The sequence below is a fragment of the Hirundo rustica genome, chromosome 2 (genome assembly GCF_015227805.2).
Source record: "Hirundo rustica isolate bHirRus1 chromosome 2, bHirRus1.pri.v3, whole genome shotgun sequence".
NCBI classification, from domain to species: Eukaryota; Metazoa; Chordata; class Aves; order Passeriformes; family Hirundinidae; genus Hirundo; species Hirundo rustica.
In genome coordinates, this window is record NC_053451.1 from 13,127,683 (window position 1) to 13,146,840 (window position 19,158).

The following is a 19,158-nucleotide window of genomic DNA, read 5'->3' on the forward strand; positions in this document are numbered from 1 at the left end:
AAAATATTCTTGCAGGGAAGGGCCCTCTACTTACCAAGTAGGGAAATGGGATATTTATGGATGACTTGGAAGGGTTTGTAATTCAAGCCTCAGTTTATTCACAGCTGACTTTATTATATTGCATACCTGGGGCATACAATAAAACCTCAGCCATTTGTACCCACCAGAGTTACTGAGCTTAACTGTTGAGACCACTCCAATATCATCCTTCCATTGTTCCTTTGGTACTGACATTAACATTATGCATCTTTGGTTTTAACCGTTTCAGTTCTATACTTGCTGCTTTCCCTTTCCTTCCCATTTTATTGTAGCATGTCTTCAGGCTGATTTTCTGATTGTCTCCATGAAATCCCTCTGTCTCCTTGGACATTTGGATAAGGTGTTTAAAAAAAAAACCAAACTAAACCCATCATCTCCTAGTTGGTGGAGTAGTTGTGTGCAGCAATGATCTTTTTCTCGTCAAATGCTGGTGTTCCTGCTTGCTTTATGTACTACTGCTTTTTTCTTGGTTAGGGGCTAGAGCAGGAAACTTTGCATCTGCTTTGTTAATCATGTTAAATGGCTTCGTGTGAGAAGTTGTAAATAGTGTTGTGTATACCCTATAGTAAAACTTCATGTTTGCAGTAAATTACATTGCATGGGATTACACTTTTAATTAAGCATGTGTTGATAGTAGAGCTACTTTAACCTGCTGCACTTAAAGCTTGCTCAGCAATACAACCTGTGAGGTCTTTCCGCTTGCCATTGACAGAAAGAATAATCTATTCTCATGAAGAAGCTGGTTTAAAGTGGTGGGGATTTTTTTTTTTTTTTTTTTTTGTGTGTATGTGTGTGTGTGTGTGTGTGTGTGTGTGTGTGTGTGTGTGTTGTGTTTCGTTATCCAGAAAAAAAATCGTTTGGAGCTTAAACAATGCAAAAAAATGGTTATTACATAACACAGCATGAGCTAACTTACAGTATGGAAAAATACAACAGATACTAATGACATCACTCAAGGAAATATCAGTAGGTCTGAACAGAATGCTAAGAGATTGTGTTGTTCAAACTATCCTTTTGTGCAAAGGATACTGGGTAAAACATTGTTTACTAAAATGTCTGTCTCCCACAAGTACATTTTACAATGCATAGCAGAAGTTTGTATGAAAATTTAATATTTTTCTTGGCAATAGCTTGGTACTAGTTAAATCAGAAATGTAGGGAGATATGAAAAATGAAGCAGTTGCTTCAGGAATTCTTTTTTTTTTTTTTTTATTAGACCACATGAAAAGTGTATCTGTTGTATGAATAGCTTAAGAATCCCTAAAATATCTCTGAGAGAAGAAAAAGCCCTTTTGACACAGTTACTAAATATGAAGTTAGTAAAATTGCTAAAATATTTAATTTTCATTTGAATGCTAGTTTGTCAAAGCAAAAATATGAAAAGTGACAGATGTTCTTATATGACGTATACTTTGTGTAAAGTTACATTTAATGCGAGAGAAACAGGTTGTTTTGGCATATAATCCTTGATTTATTTTTTTAACCAAAACAGTAATAAGATGTACTTTATGTATCCTTTTATCTTTAAACCTATTGATGCCTTAAACATGTGCAAATCCTAAATAACTTTGAGAGGAAAACTTGGGTGTGTATTCCATGAAGACCACCCAACAGCATCAACTAAGCCAGCCCCTGAAATATTGTGATTGGTTTAAATGCACTTACTAAGCCAACAAGACTACTTGATTTGGGATTTTTTTTGTTAGGTTTTTTTAGGTGATTTTTCAGTTTTGGAGGTTTTCTGGTTTGGTTTTTGTATTTTGGGCTTTTTTTTTGGGGGGGGGAGGGAGGTTTTGTAGCTGAAGCATACTCCTAGCATGTAGTCTGGCTATGTTTTGATTTATATTGATCAAGTTTTCTTTACAGAAAGCGGTAAAAGAAAAAGTAGCAATGAATATATTCAGAAATCAAAACTCTTGTAGTTCTTCACAGAGACCTAAAGCTGGAACCAAGTACAGAAGGTTTGCACATATAATTTGCAATTCTGTGCATAAAAAAAATTGAAAGCTATCAAAGAAGGATGCTTATAGGCAACAAAACTTAGATAAAATGAAATCAGATATGATTGTACTACTGCAAATTTATTTTCTCTAAAACTTATAGTATAACTGTTTTTGGAGGAGTATTATGGAGTCTTATTTTAGGATATCTCCTTAATACTTCTCCTACATTATGATGGGTTATTTTTCAGATTCATAGGCTAATGCAGCAGGGTGAACCCTACAGTGAAAGGCTCTGTACTTCTGATGTTCTGCAGGTAATTAGCTATTGCACTTTAGCTCATTACTTCATAGGTGATAAATTTCTTTGGGGAAAAATGCTTTTAAAGAGTTTGACAAGTTTAATTAATCTATTAAAACTTAGACTCTTGGATGAATTTGTAAGAAACATCTTCCTGTTTCAAGGGCAGCTCTGCTACCACCCTCTACCACCACATCAAAATGGCACTATGGAGCACAGACAATACTTATTTGACAAAAGAAAAAGATATATTTGTACCTGGACATCCAGAGTACAGGCACTATGTGTTTTGCTGAACATGCAGAAGAAGAAAATGCTGTCTTGGTACTGTCCATATAAAGTGGCAATGGGGCATTAGCACTCAAAGCAAAATAAATTCCTTCAGTCAAATGCCATCCCTTTTCCACTGGAAATGGTATGATTGAATCTCAAAGTCAAGGAAAAGGAAATTAATGTTGTACCTACAATGCAAATGTGAGTATTCAAAAGGCAAAGCAAGACTAGGCTTCCTTAAGTGTTTGCATTCTGAAGTGTTTTAAAGTAGTGTATATTTTTTTTTGTCTTTTACTTTACCTGAGGTACAAAGTAGTTTTAAGGAGCAGACATTTTTCATTCTTGGTTTTTCTTTCTAGTTCCATATGTTCACTTCTGTTTCTAGGCTACTGTTCAAATCCTGCTCTGAAGGTGAAATTCCATTTTTTTTTCTGGATTTTTTTTCTTTGCTACTACATGTGCTGTTTCTAATATTTGACTTCAAAAAATTTCTTTTTTACAAGAAGTTTGTTAGTCAAAGTAGCATAATTACTGGTGTTTTGTGTCAGCTATGAGGTGATAAGACAGAAAGCCAATGGGCATCACTTTGAATTACTGAAATTCTGACCACATCTCACTGTACTTTGCATTGTGAAACAGTCAGTGAAATCAGGTGGCATTAACACAATTTCCTGATGAGACTATTCAGCAGATGGACATCAAGGTTTGGCCACAAATCAAATTAAGAAATAGTGATAATTTTTTCCCGTTTATTTCAGGGACTTTCCTAAATTTACACAGCAGTATGTAATTGAAGAATCCAGTTCTTGAGACCTACCTCCACTGTAGCCATCTTTTTATTTCTTCTTTTCAGTTTTACATTTTCTTTTTGCTTGTAATCATCATTCTCAACAGGAATAGCCATAATCCTTAATAGGAAAGAATGCTGTTGATATGGCTTTTATTGCTACACTGATCTCATTTATTCCAAGACAATATCATTCCCTCTGGAAAATGAGTTAGCAGTTAATAATAATAATAAAAAAATCTGTAATTGTATAATTAAAGAATTTAATATCACAAGCACAGAGAAGACTGAAGGTTCAGGGGGAAAAAAGAAACAGCTGGCAAACTTTTGTCCCACAATCAAATTGCCTTGCTAACAGTAGGGCATGAATATAACAAAAGCTGAAGAGTGGAATGTGTCCATTAATCAAATGTCTACGTTTTATCAAGTAGTTTTGTCTATTTACAAGTTTAATCAAATAAAAGCTCAGCCAAGAGCCAAGCTACCATATTTTTTTTTTCATTTCTTGCTCCCTGTGTGATGGATTTGGTGCGTACAGGTCAAGGTGAAATGTGTCTGTCCGTTGAAACTTATGCACCAACCTACATATTGACCAGAGCAGTGCAACTACCATCCAAATGGGTTAATGCATTTGGAAATGTCTGGCTATTGATTGAAACTGGATACAAAATGAACAGGGAATCACTTGGTGGTTGTGGGGTTCCTAATGGGTGACTGACTTTTACACAGTTTTCTAGCAGGACAGAGTCCTATTGATCCAGCGTTGTACTATTGAGTGTGTGGGCACAAATGCCTGTGCATGCAGTGGGGCTTGGCACGTAATTTGCTGATTTCTAAGGAAATGTTTCCATTCTGTGTGGTACAGTACTGCCATGGATGTAGGGCAGCAGCAGGAGATCGGTGTCCACCCCATGGACACTTGCTGCTCTTGAGAAAGGGTAGAACAGAAGGGTTCCTGCAAGGATTTCTTCTATTTGCGATTCATGAAAGGCTCCAATTTGAGTAGAGTGTTTAACAGGAACACTAGTACTTGTATGCACCTCCAGGCAAAATATTTTCTCAGAGCCCTGGGTGTTCACGTTTAATATAACTAAAAATATTTATCACTTCTTTCCCAATGTCCTTCTGCATTAGTTGTGTTTTGGAAGAAAAGGTAACCCAGGCAACCCAACACTCTTAGCCTTTAGGCAGCCCGCAGGCAGTCAGCCCTTGTCAGAATGATAATAATGATAAAAGACCCCTCACAGTGCGAACAGCAAATTCAACAGCACTTTTGACAGGAGAAGGTCTGTACCTCTGAGGTAAAGCAGAGGGGAAAATAGGCAGCATGACTAAGTGCTACTTCTGTTTGGGTTATAATAGTGCCTTGGAGATTTAATCAAGCAAGATTCTTAGGATAATATTTTGGAAACAGACTGAGCCATATTAGAACTGTGTCCTGAGATGAGGAGCCAGGGCAAGAACTGCAGGAAAGGAAAAATTCTTCATTCTCTGCAGCAGCCACAAAGGGCTGAGAACAGCGGTCCCTTCCCGCTGGCTTAACTTAGTGGTGGGAGGTGCTGACTTGGTTCTGCAGAGCCTGTCTGCGGTCTTGAGCTCGTTCTCTCATGGAAAGCTGACAGCCTGCTCCATGTCTGGAGCAGGCTGTGAACAGGACAAGTAGTTCTCAGCTGCTCAGGCAAACAATCCCTCCTCAGCAGAAGACCCCACTAGTTTGTACATCAAGGCTTTCCTGGACAAATTCATATCCACAGACTGAAAGGTTTCAATACTCTATGATGTATGGCATCTATTTTTTCTATTTCAATTTCTCTTACTAGTTTAAGAAGTGTTTTGTCTGAATCAGTAGGGAGGAGTGATTTCCCAGGAGGTGGAAACTCTTCTTTGTCTTGGGCAAAAACTGATCTGGTGCCATGGAGAGAGGGATGGTGGAGTGTAAGAGGCCAGGGGAGTAGGAGTCTCTGTGAATGGACATAAAGTGCAGGAAGGTGTGAGGACCAGCCCTTGAATCCACAGAGGACATGGCAGATTTATCTGAACCACAGAGGCCTAGGCAAGTTTTTCTAGAACTTGGAAAAAAAATCCGTGTAGAAATAAATACCTGCTCTGGTTTGGTGAATTGTCCCTTTAAAAAATGGTGATTATTCTGATTAATATCCCACCAAACCCTTGTCTATTGCTTTTATTTTAAAATCCTTCAGGTCTATTTTGATTAGATTGGTTCATCCTGGCAAAGACTCTCTTACTTAAAGCTTTGGCCACCTGGGGATCTGGTCTTACCAGGCAATAGCACAATGTACAGGGGCTGGAATTGGAGAAATGTGCAGCTGTTCCCAAAGTGAGGGTTATACCTTCATTTGGGCTGGGTATACTTCTTCCAGCCTTACCGTAGCATCCATTCTACACAGCAGACTAGAGAATTGTGGTTGGGACCCTGTGATTGCAGAGTAACTCCAAAAAAGCTTTATTTCTAAGGGACATGAAACTTTGTACAGCTTTGGACATGTTGACCTTGAGTTACTGCATTATTTTGTTAAGAGCTTCATAGCTCATACTCACAGCTTGTAATTCTGGTGTTAGGGAGTGGCTGCTCACTTCTTTCCTTAGGTTTGTTCTGCCATTAGTTATATATGGTAGGTTAGTAGAGAAATAACATAAATTACTCCTGGATGTTGAGGTTTTTAAATTTATTTCAACTGTTATCAAGTTGTGTTCAGGGTTTTCAGTTATTTCTTTTGTTAAGATAGAGAGGAAAAATGCTGCCTTGGGACAGCAAGATGGATCATTAGATACCTAAATAAGGGTAATGAGTTGCAACTATCCCATATCCCAAACAGACAAAACTGAAAAAATTGATAAATATCTATTTGTTCAGCGAATGGGGCAGATCACCTTGTTGGAGAGATGCTGCTATATTTGATCTATTCTAACCCATGTGTAGAGACAGAGGCCTTGTCAAAATGGACTTATATTGATTATTTGTTATTCGGGTTTCCATATTTCTGTTTAGTTCTGTTTTTCCCTTTTTACAGGCAAACCTTACATCTAAGGTATAATCTACATTTTGCTCCTATTCCAGCTTCTAGAGGGTTCAATCAAGTTTACATAACCTTGTCTTCTACTGCTTAGAATGTTCATGGTACAGAGGTGTTAGCATAAGTGAGGATGTCATCATATGCACGTGCAGAGGGAAAACACAACGAGGTCTTCGGATGCAAACCAAAATTTTAAGTTTTTAGTGTTCCTCTTGGCTATATGTGTATTTGGGTAAAGGTAAGTTTTCTACAAGGGTGTTGTAGCACTCATGCCTCACAGGATCCCAAGACCATTTCTTCTGGAACTTTGTAAAGCGAAGAGCTCTTCAGACCCTTTAGTGGGTATATCAGCTGTCTGTCATAATCACAGTCTTTTATTATAACTGAAATATGCCATGGCTCAAATGAAGCTGAGCAGTTGCATCAGGCACATTGTGGGTTTTTTATGGTGTATGTTTTCCACTGCAAGAGACCTTTTTTTTTTTAACTACAGCAAAATGTATGTCAAGTATAAATTGAGCTGTAATTTAGTAGTCTAACTTATGTTAGATGATTATTCTTCCTGTGTTTTTTGCTAGATAAACTAAATGGATGACAGTTGTATGAATGTAACATTGTTCAGCAATGATAGATTTTTCTGTTGCCTTTATGGCTGGTTTATTATTTTTTGAGAAGCTGAAGCTTTGAAGCAACTTCAGATTCCTGATTGATAAAGATCAAATAAAGTACTGAAATAGGTATGAAAACTGACAGAGAATGTGTGAGTGTCATGAATTTCAACCCACCCCCTCCCTGCTTTAAATTGGTCTACATGATGAACAAATGTAAGTTATTAAAAATCTGCATGCCTGTGAATTTGTGTGTGTAAAAAAAAAAAGGAATGAAGCAACAGCAACCTCAGCTACAAATCACAGCCAATCACACACAAAGTCTGCATAGAAACAGGATTTTTTCACTTAGGAAATACTGCCATTATTCATTCTTCTTGTCTAAAAAGCTGCTTGGAATACATGGTTTCTTAAACAATTATTTTAATATGCTGTGTACAGACCTGCAGTTAAGTAAGAAATAAAGAAAGTATTGGTTTACCTACTAAACCTAGGCTAGGCTCTTTTACCTACACCAGCTTGTTGGTACTTGGAGTGAGTGTCTGAATTTCCTATCTGACAATCTTGTCTGGCCATATTTTGCAATTTGTTCTATCTGAGTCCTTTAGGATTACTCTTTCCAAAGGGTGAACCTAACAGAACCATATAAAATAGTTCCAGAAGTGAAGATCTACTTGTTTGGCCTAAAGGAATAGCCAAGTTCATGCAATAGACACATATAAATGAAGATAATAGCAGTCAGGGGCTCTATAAAGTACTAACCATAAGGCACTGCAACAGGACTGTGAAATGTATTAGTCAGTCAGTGATTTTGCAGAGTCAAAAATTATATGAAGCAAGGATTTTCAAATGTCCCTTGTCTAAAGAGTGCATTACGGTAGCAGAAGAGATGATTTAATGCTTCTCTTTAATAAAAATAATCCTTAATAAAAATACCTTGGATGATTTTTTTCTTGTCTCTTAGTTACACTACTCTTCTACATAAGCACCAGAATGAGGGAAACTGTAATCAGTCTTCTCAAGAATGTCAGCATTATCCTATGTGCTTTCCTTATGTATGCTACTGAGTAGTTAAACTGAGAGCACATTTTTAGGAATACTGCTTTTAGGAAACTAAATGATTGTCATAATTTGCTAAAACAAGGCAAATAAAAAAGGAACCCTGAATATTAGATAGCATGATCCCAGATTTTTGGCCACTGTTCCTGAGCTCATCACAGAACTAAAAATCTGGGATCTTGTTTTCAAGGGAGGGACCAGAATTCAAAGCAAACATTCCACAGTTTGATGGTTACTAATCTCAGGGTTTTTTTCATAGTGATTACTAATTAGCAGGTGCATTACATCTTCACAGACTGTTATTTTATATCACATAACAATACATTTATGGTATTATTTCAAGCTGCAAATCTGTGAGCATGCCTTTTCTTGTCACTGTGAGTGAGGGGGACTTTGTTTTCACTTTTGATTAGCTACTAATTTTGCTTGTGCTGTCACCTAAGTAAGAACCATCATAGCCCAAAAAGGAGGTAGATAAAACTTCTTTCCAGAGCTAATGATGTTTTTTAGGTGGCATGTCTATAGCTGAAACCCCCTTACTTTTGTTTTGGGTGCTTTCTGCTCTTTTGTCAGATACTGTGAGTAGCAGAACTTACCAAGCAGTTACTAGATTCCTATTTGGCCTCCATGTCTCAAAGAACAGATATTATTGATTAGATTTCTCTATTTGAAATTAATACTGCTTGGAATAATGATATACAGACATGCCATAAAATGCTATACCATAAATTATTAATAATTTGAAATAAATTATTCATCATTAGCAACTTATTTAAATCTGGTACTTAGGAAATCCTATGTATCACTGTAGAAAAATCAAGAAATGATACTTTTCTACAGAATTTATTGTGCATGTGTAGATGTGTTGAGATAACAGTGCTATTATTTTAATCACACTGATAATAAAGAAATTATTTTAATCTCTCCTGCATGGAGAAATCATGGTAGAGACCAAATCATACATGCAGTGCTGCTGTGTGTGTGCTGGCATTGCACTGTCTTCTCTCAAATGCAACAATGCCAAGAGAAGATGAAAGAGAGGCAAATGGTTTTGGGGGGATGGATACTTGATTATCTCAAGAAGTAACAGCTGTAGGAAGAACGGCATAAACAGGTGCCAAATTAGCTCCTTCTGGGTAGAAAAGGTAGAGGGGGAGAGGTAATTGCATTTTCATTCAGTCTGAAGCTGATGTTCCTATATTTTCAGCCAATACCTAGACAAAAACTAGGTATGTTTTGCCCAAGAAAATTCTCTGAAAAATATGCATGTTGTACACAAGTTCTTTAAAATGGAATTAATTATACAACAGTTTAAGCATGCAAGTGGTTGAAATTTTATTTTAATAAGGTTGCATGAAATAGTAAGTCACGTTATCCTTTCATGGTAAATGTGAAATTCCATCATCTGGATTTTGTGACTGGTAATGCAGCGTTCTTTATTTCATCAGACTTGATGGAATCACAGAGTGGGTTGGAAGAGACCTTAGGGATCATTTTGTTCCAACCCTCCTGCCATGGGCAGGGACACCTTCCACTAGACCAGGTTCTCACAGCCCCATCCAACCTGGCCTTGAACACTGCCAGACATGAGCAGTCCACAACCTCTGGGCAACCTGTTCACAGGAGTGTTGGATCATACAGTGAGACAAGCATCTGCTGCAGGAATAACACATTTTTCTGTATCCAGCTTCTGTTCCTTATTTTTTTTTTTAGTCTTTTATTTTCTTCTTTAGTCTTTGTTCCACTTTTGTATAACACCTAAAATATTAGGGTCTGCTGTATATCTAACTGGGAATTTTAGGGCCAGTGGGAATATCAAAATAGCAGCATTCCATTTTGTTGTCAATTTTGTTACGTGTTTGTGACAGCAGCTAAAACATTGAAACAGTAGAAGATTCCTGACAATCATTGTCTCACCAAAGTCTGTTCCCAGAAAAATAGATTAATATAAAACTGTTTCTAGAGAAGACTTATCAACACTTGAGTTTTAAATTGGATGAATTACAAGTGGGATTCAGCTTGGTTCTTTTTAGGATCTGTTATTGTTGAGTAGCTTTGCTAACAGTTTGAGTAGTTGATTGGAATATACGGTTATTAAGAGAACAAATGGAATAGGTAGAGTGGCTGTATGTGCTGTAAAATAGGATTGGGATTTAAAATAATCTTGATAAAAATGATTACAAGTTTATAAAAAAAAGATAGAGTAAGATTCAGGTAAAAAAAATGAGCAGTGCGTTGTATTTGTACTTCCATTATACTTTCTCTCATGAGAAAAAGTTTTGCTTCTGTTCCGTACTTCTAAGCTGAAAAGCCTTGTGCCATATTTATATTCTGCACCTGTGCAAGCCAGAGGACACAGAGACCCAGAATGGGCAGGCTGGAAGGGACCACAGTGGGTCATCTGGTCCAGCCTCCCTGCTCAGCCAGGGTCATCACAGAGCACAGGACTGCACCCAGAAACTTCTGGGGTATCTCCAGTGAGGGAGCTCCACACCCTCTCTGGAAAACCTGTTCCAGTTCTCGGTCATTGTACAGGAGAGAAGCTGCTCCTCAGAAGTTCAGGCAGAACTTCCAGTGCCTCTGTTTTTCCTGTTGTCTCTTGGCCCATTGCTGGGCACCACCGAGTGGAACCTGGTCCCTGCTCTGACACAGACAGGGGATGAGGTCTACTAAGAAGTACCAGTTTAAAAAATGACCATTGGAAGTGCTGTAGCAAAGTCTTTTTTGATGCAGAGCAGTGACTGATACGGAGTTTGTAAGTCTTGAATTATTCCTTCTTGCTCCTCAGTGGTTACAAGGGTGGAAGGAAATTACTTTTTTCTTTCTTTTATACTAAACAAGGGGTAAGGCGTGTAGTAGGTTTACACTGAACCCCAAAATATCCATATTAAACATGAGGAACAATTGGGGTTTTTTACTACCAGTTTGAGGATGTTGGAGTGCCACCAGTATAGGAGAGTTTTAAGAAAAAGTAATGGTTGTCTCAGTCAGGCATGGGTTAGGCAGAGGTGCTTGCTTCTTAAAGCAGAGAGACCAGCCAGAATATTCAGCAAGTTTTCACCCAGTGCTCTTCTTACCCCTTTATTTATGGGTTGATATTCTGGTTTAAATTAGAGATGTAAAGCATATGTTGTAGTTAAAGCATATAAAATCATCATTCTTTCTACATTATGGTCAGAGAGATTTTCCACTGGATATACATATATAATATATTATATGTGTGTGCTTATATAAATTTTTCCTTCCGCATTTCCATTATGAAGAACCACAAGAAGTAGAATAAAGGAGTGGAAGCATAATTTCCCCTTCTGTATTCACTAATATAGGTAAAAGTAATATTTACCTAATGTTGTGTTAAAAAGCTTGAACTAGCTTTATAAAAATTTTAAAACCAAGCTGGTTTTGGTTTGAACTAGTAAAGTTCTTAAAGAAATGAAGCAACAATGAACTGCTCAAGAGAGAGGGAGTTTTTATTTTAGAATATTGAAATTTTTATTTTAGAATGTTGAAATCTATGATTTGGCAGTGCTAAAAGGATGCATTTTAAGAATGCTAAATGGAAAGACAAAATCCCTGCCTGCTTTTTCGGCTTTGATACAAAGATTGAATTTCCTCTTCCAACGTACTGATTTTGAAGAGAAGCTAGTCCAACTATGATACAGTTTTTCTGTTGCCAGTGGAAGTGTGTTAAACTGACAATATCATAATTTTTGGTGGGGGGTTGGCTGCTTTGGCTACGTTCTGCCAGAGACGATGCTGCTTGAACAACTCCTAGTGTGACTCCTAAGCAAAATGAATGGTTTGTGTATCCTTTATGTGGGTACTTTGACAGGATTATGCTGAAAGTAACCCAGTTCTATTTGAAAATAAAACAGCAGCTGATTCTTAACAAACTCCTTTAGCCAGCAGGTCTCCTCCTGATCCCTTTCGGTGTGTGGCAAAATCATATTGCCATGCACTGACATTTAACTAGCTAATTTATCCAGCTACTTTTACCTAGACAAGGAATATCCATATCCTCAGGTCCAATCCCATACTTTTGTCAGGGTAGATTAATTTAATTAGTGCTATATTCTTTTATGTCTTTGGCATGTGTTGCCTGTAATATATTTTGGTTTTGTCATTCAGCCTGTTGCTTTTATTGAGATGGTTGGTTTGTAATTTTCTCCTCTGTGTTATTGTTCGCCGTGGATATTATTTCCTTTTCCCAAACTCTTGAGTGGCTACAGTGACTTGATTGCATACATATGGGTTTGGATTATGGAAAATTGGTGCATAGCTGGGGGTGCCAGTAAAGCCAAAGGAATGCTTTGGAAAAGCATAAGCTTTGTTAAGGAGAGAATTTCCATAGGTTTTTGTACTTGTGTATTTTACATCATAAATGTAAATAAACATAAATGTCGCTATAAGGAGAAGAATTGCCAAACAAACATTAAAACTGTTGACAAAATAATATCAGCCTTGTGGCACCAAATCAGCTCCTGGTGGAACTCAATCACATGACAGGTGAACCTGTAGAATGCTCAGATCTGGCCTGGTTTGTGAATGTATAGCTGCTTAGCTCCTTAGTGAGTTTTAGCAAGAGACCTTATTACATGTCTTTTAAATATGGAAATAGAATATATAATTTACTTTCCTCTGTCTGTTTGCTCAGTGACTCCTTCAGAGAAATATATTTGGAAAGCATGACTTCCCTTTACAGAAGATTCTTAAGCTCTTTCTTAATTATCATATCAATCTACATTTTTTATTTAGGGCATTCCTCATTCTTGGACCTTCCCTAAACCTATTAAAAATTGCTACATGTTTGCCATCAAAGCAATTTAAGAGATAAGTTCCTTATACTGTTAGTAGCTTGGATATTTTATCTCCGAGTTTTTAAAGACCTTAGGCAAATAGTGATTAGTCACTGTGCCACCTGTCAGTTTATTCTACAGGAATTTGTACTCATATTTTAATTTCAAAGAGTTTCTCAAACACATTGTTCTAAAAAAATTAAAATTTAGCACATAAGCAGTCTCCTTCATAAATCCAAACGAGAAAATCCTTCAGCTTTCTTATGGTGCTCTATTTTATCTGCTCATTCTTTTATTTTTCTTTTAGATGTCATCTGTTGGCCTTCTGTAGCATTGCTACTTTACTTAGAAAAATGGTTGCTTGCTAATTTTCATGTCTTCTTCAGATCATTTCTCAATCCCTTTGGGCTAGCCTGGTGTTTACATTTAAGCTGTCAATGTTTATAATCCTCTCTATTGCTTGATTTAGGTATAACTTCATCTTCTGCAAAATGGCTTTCTTACTTCCAAAAGCTTTCTTACCTGGTGTTTCGGAGAGTGTCTCTTATCATCCTCATAAACCTTTTTGGACAGGTGAAATGCATTTCCATTGGGCCACCAGTACAGCGTCTATAAATACACTCTGCTTTGTGTCCGAGTGTTTTCATCTTTTTAGATGGCTTTTTATCTTCTGAAGACAGTTGTCCGGTTTTTTGGGGGTTTTTTTTTTGTACATTAATTGCCATTACAGCTTATTTTTTGTCTACCTGCTCCTGTAATCTATGTATGATTTTGGTATCAACATGAATACACATGCAGTATTAGGCATAGAAATTAATCACACAATTATAGTGGAGTTGGCTTCATATACTGCAGTTTCCTCTAATTTCTCAGAACAAAAGTGCATATCAGGTTAGTGCTGAGAAATATCAGCAGGTCCAACACTACTCTAGCTATGAAATTCCTTTTCCTGGATTCCTGACTTGGAATTTATCAGGAGTTCTTGCTGTAATTTAAGAGTAACTTCTCATGCGTCAAGAAGAAAAGAAACAATATTGTAAAATGAAACCGTGTTTTTATCCTCCCTGGATCATTATGTGTTTTCCTCTGCATTCATCTTTTTCAGTATGCAAAAGAAGAATTTGTTCCTCATACCACTTTTCTTACAAATTTACTGTGCTCTGCTCTTCAAGATAGGAATCTCTTCTCAGCTGTGGTAGAGAGTTCTGTTGGGTTTTATTTTTGTTGAGTTTATTTTGTTTTCTTTTGGTATTTAATGCATTTCTGAATCCTTTTGAAAACAGTTATTTTTCTGTCTGAATTCAAATTACTTTCAATGCTTGTTTGATGGGATAATGATTTCCACGTGTTCCATTGTTGCTACCATCACTCTTAGAAGTTTTACGAGTGTTTGGAAAGATCTTGCACGACAGGGAATGATCAAAACTCAAAGTCATGCCATAAGAAATAGCACAACCTCGTAGAAATGTGCCAAATTGCCCAGAAGCAATTTGGACGGCTGGCAAACAGGGCTGCCTGCTGGTTTGTGAACAGTGTAGGCAATTTGCCACTCAACTCTCCCCTATTTGCTTCAATAAATTGTAGGGTACTTAACACCCTCCGATCTGTTATCTATCTGTCTGTGCTTCTCTGCACTGACAGTGGCTCTGCTTCATGTTGCTTGTGTCTTTCACTCTCTGCTTGATGGAAAACCTTTAAGAGAGAGGTGTGTGGCGTTTGGGAGGGCTGGGATCCAAGAGTTGGAACAACACAGGGCATCTGCGCAGTCTAATCTAAAAAAATCCAGTTGAGAAGGAATAAAAAAAGTGAAGCTAGAGTATCTAAATATGGTTCAGCAACAGTAGATCAAAATAATACAATAGTAAATTTTCATGCTGCAACAAGGAAGAGTATTCAAGTAATAACTGAGCAACCAACAGTTTCATAAACAAGGTGTTATAAAATGGGAGCCACACTTGTGTAATACGAAGATTATTTAACAGTGCTGGTCAGTCATTCTTCATGCTGGGGATTTTGATTAAAAGAGAATACTAGTTGGGAGCATGGTGGGTAAATAGGAGGAAGAAAGGAAAGAGAAATCCTGAGTGTGGGGTTTTTTTTTTTTTTTTTAATGTTCATGTTTTTCCCATTTCTTCCCTTTTCTATTGGTGGTGTCTGAATTTAGCACAGACCGTGCACTGACACTGCTGCTTACACAGAGTCCTGAAAGAGAATTACATTCCTAGAGAAACAGATTATTGTGGCCAAGGGTTTTGAAGCCAGAGCCTTTGTTTTCCTGTGAAGAGTGAAACAAATCTGTCCTTTCTGTATCTAAATGAACTAATGTAGAGTCTGGGCAGAATTTTCAGTATTGGATTCTTATTAGCTACTAGTTATTTATGATTTGTTGTTTCCTAAGTGGCTGATATGGAGTTTTATGATTTTTGTTTCATCAACATTTTGAAGACATACAGTATATAACAGAGGAATATTTTAGTATGAATACACTAAAACTATTTTTTTTTTATGCAGTTGTTGATTACAAAGGTGAAATAAATGAATGTGACTGCATGTTCTACAACACACTAACTTTGTTGGGAATACTTTTTGTGACATCCTTTCGATCTTGAGTGAAAGAGAGAGTTACTATTTTTTTTTTTTTCTTAATAACCCACCATCCCCACTAAATGCTGCTGTGTTAGGAAGGAGAAATTGTGAGAAACAGCTGCTTGACTAGGCATCAGTAGTGCCACTTGATGTCAAGTGAGCTTCCAAAATGCTAAAAGCCCTCAGAATACATATATGTGTAAAAAAACCCAAAAGCACTTAAAAAAAAAAAAGTTACACTTGTCATTTTTGCAAATTTAATACATAAAGGATGATTTTATTCAAATAGAAATAGGTAGCATATACACACATGCATTGGAAATGCACCAAAGAATGATATCACAACAGGAAAATTACTTTTTAATGTAAACTTAATTCCAAGAGAGGTAGCTTGGGCTGTTACAAAATCCATAACACAAGACAGAAAATAGCACATCTTAACATGAGGGGCTCTGCAGTAAAGTGGGAACTTTTGAGGGAATGAGAAGGGGGATCTGGGTGTAACCCTGATTAGGAGTGCTGACAGCAGGGAAGGGAGGAGAGGATGTTCCTCTTCTCAGCTGTGGTGAGGCACACCTGGAGTGCTGGGTCGAGTACTGGGCTCCCAGTACAAGAGGCAGGGAGGTACTGGAGTGAGCCCAGGGAAGGGCCACAAAGATCCTTGCAGAAGAGAACATCTGTCCTACAAGGAGAGGCTGAGAGAGCTGGAACTGTTCAGCCTGGAGTAGAAAAGGCTAAATGCACTGATATTACTATGCAACCCTTATGACCAAAAAAAAAGAAAAGAAGTTTCTCCTGCTTTCCCTATTTTTAGTGATACATAAAACTTGAGAAGATGTTGTTGTCATATTGTTAGGTGGTTTTTGTATTTGCTTTTAGATAACAGACACAAATCATTAGTGGGAAAGACTGCTGCAGGATAATTAGAAAAAAAATTTCTCTTTAAAATGGTGATTCTGCTTCCTTTCAGTTTTTCTGTGTGTAAGAGACAATTGTCTCATTGTAGCTCCCCATCTCATTGCTGGACTCTCCTAATGAAACTGGAATTTCTGCAGGAACTCAGGATATGACTAACGAGAGATTCACTGTGTAATAAGATTTCCAGTTTCATAGTTCTGGATGCCTCTTCAAGGACTCTCTTGACAACTGTAAAGTTCTTTAAATAAATATTGACATGCCGGTCTGAAAAGTAATGAAGTCTCTTTTCTTCCTGCAGTATGGAGCAGTAAAAGAGATGTGTGGATTTTTTCAGTTACTTTAATAGCTTGAATTGAAGCTAGAACAATGGGTAAGTTTGGTTATACAAGGATTTTAAAATGCATTACTTTGCTATTATTGGCAACTTGGAATCTAGGTTTGCAATTATCTGGAACTGTAAATTATTTAAAATCAATATGTCGATACTTTGTGTGATATATATTTAATATGGGGCTAGACATTTATTTATGATTATACCTCCTTTTTATTGGTCTAGTAAATGTAGCTATTTCAAAGATATTTCCAGATGATCATAATTTTAATAGCACGTAGATATTACAAAAAATTATAGCTGGCAGCAGCCCAGCATTCCTTCTATTTCTTAAATCATATGTGTATATATGCTGCAAAAGACTTGAGTGGATTCTACTGTAGAATCATTTGTAGCCTCCCCGGAACACAAAAGTGGTTTTATTTTGTTGGTTTTTGGTTTTATTTTTCCAAGAAATTGAATATAAGGACAGCCTAGTAATCACATAATCTGCTTATTTATAAATGTTATACTATCATTCTCAATACAGAAGGGTACTCAAAAAGTTGGATTATTGTCTTCAAAACATTTGTGAAAATAATTTTCTCTTTACAAGATTGTATTTTCTATCATTTTAAGTGTACCATCTGAAATACAGATGTCCAGATGCTTCAAACAGATTTTTAGTTTAACTGAAAACTTGGATTTGCCCTGAAAAAATAGAACAGATGAGAAATTCCAGGCCATTCACTTTCTTACTGTTTCCTGCTATGTCTTTTCATAGCATGTTGCTATAATTATAGCTCTGGACATACAGGTGTACTGATGCTTATAAGGGTTGTGCACTTGCTTTACAAGGAGAGAAAATACTGGATAATAATGCGAATATTTTCTACATTGTTTTTAGCAATAAAAGGATGCAGATGTCAGTGTTAGGATTTAGGTGTATTAATGCCACTCAGTGTATGTGACAAATATTTTGTGTTACAGCGGTTGCACAATTCCTGATTTTGCATCTTTTCTTTGAATTCCAGCAGAGCAGAGTGCTCTCCTACAAGTCTGACAGAAGAGTGCCCCACTTCTGACAGAATGTCTTCTCATTATTGCTTCAGATGATCACTCCTAGTGAGGCTCCTCAAATCTATTTTTGTTCTTCCTCAAGGAAATTAAACTTCAAATAAATGAAACTTCTTATCGTATTGAATTTCTCTATGTGGTCTGATCTTTGTTATCCTTGTCCAGAAACTTATTTGTTTAAAGTGATGGAGAAATACAGACCTGGAGATAATTCATAAATAACCAATAGGGGAAGTTTTCATTGAGTTTATCCAATACATTTGAGGAATATCTTATTTTTGCAGGTATCTGTCATAAATCAAAATGATTTCTACCTTTTTTTTTTTTTTTTTTTTTTTTTTTTTTTTTTTTTTTGTGGTGAGTTCAGGACCTCATCTTTAAAGCTTGACTGATCTATTTATTGTAGAAAATAGAAGGATGGACAGAGATGTATTGGTGAGGAAGGTAGAAATTTTTCTTCCTTTTTTTTTTTTTTTTTTTTTAAATAGTACTTTAGGAATTATTGCAATATCCTTCCCAAGGGAATAAGTTTCTTTTTCTGTTTTTCATTTTTGGATGTGCATATGTTGTTAAGTTGGCAAAGGTATGCTAGGAGGAAGTGGTGGCTTTTCTATTTTTAAATTAAAGTTAGTTTTGAAAAGTACTTTGGTACTTACTTTTTGGTCCTTAATTCTTGGTATAAGGATTTTATGTGTATACTCAACATGCTTGTGGGTGTGTTTCTTTTTGTTTTTTGGGGTTTTTTAAGGAAAATTTCCCAAATTCTGTATTTCATCAAGGGATGTGTTTTTAATAATGCTGATGTCATTCCATCAGATTTCTATGTAAGGCCCAGAAAAAGAACAGGAATTGCACAGGTCTGAGCACTAAATTCATAAAGTCCTAAATATTGCATTACTGTGACTGTAATAGCCAAGCAAGCAAACCTAAAATTTAAAGTTTCAGAGAGATTAATAAAGGAAATTTTCCTTAAAAATTGGTTGTGTTCATTCACTTTCAATCCCCACTTGTAGTCTAGCCATTTGAGAGTACAGTTCCACAGAAGCACATTAACTTTAGTAGCCAATATTGGCTGCTGGAGGGAACAACAGAGTGTGCAGTGGAGAGGGCCAGGGTGAGGGGAACTGGGTTGGAAGATCTGTGTCTCAAGAGACAGTTAGCATTTCTTTTGATCTTAGAGGCACATACCACATCTTTTCTATCCTACTGCATCAAAACTGCCTGATGGCAGCAGTGGGAAGTGTGTTGGCAGCAGTAATTTCCCCTAAAGACTGTGAAGAATAAGGAGAAAGTTGGTGTGTTTTTTTTTTTTTTTTTTAAAGGTTGGGGAGGGAACAGAATCAGAACTTTAAAGAAGGACCATTAATTCTCACTTTCTGGTCAAAACTCAGAAGAGGATCTAGTGTTCAGCTATGTAGAAGGAAGAAAA

At 36.7% G+C, this 19,158-nt stretch overlaps 1 long non-coding RNA gene across 1 annotated transcript in view; it reads left to right on the forward strand.

Annotated features, from left to right (window-relative positions):
• Window positions 1-17,814, forward strand: part of LOC120749089 (uncharacterized) — a 106,611-nt gene extending 88,797 nt beyond the window's left edge. The window contains exons 3-4 of the long non-coding RNA XR_005699525.1: window positions 16,641-16,712; window positions 17,687-17,814. This is a non-coding gene — a long non-coding RNA (uncharacterized LOC120749089). The remainder of the gene's footprint in view (window positions 1-16,640; window positions 16,713-17,686) is intronic.
• Window positions 17,815-19,158: the final 1,344 nt, after the last annotated feature.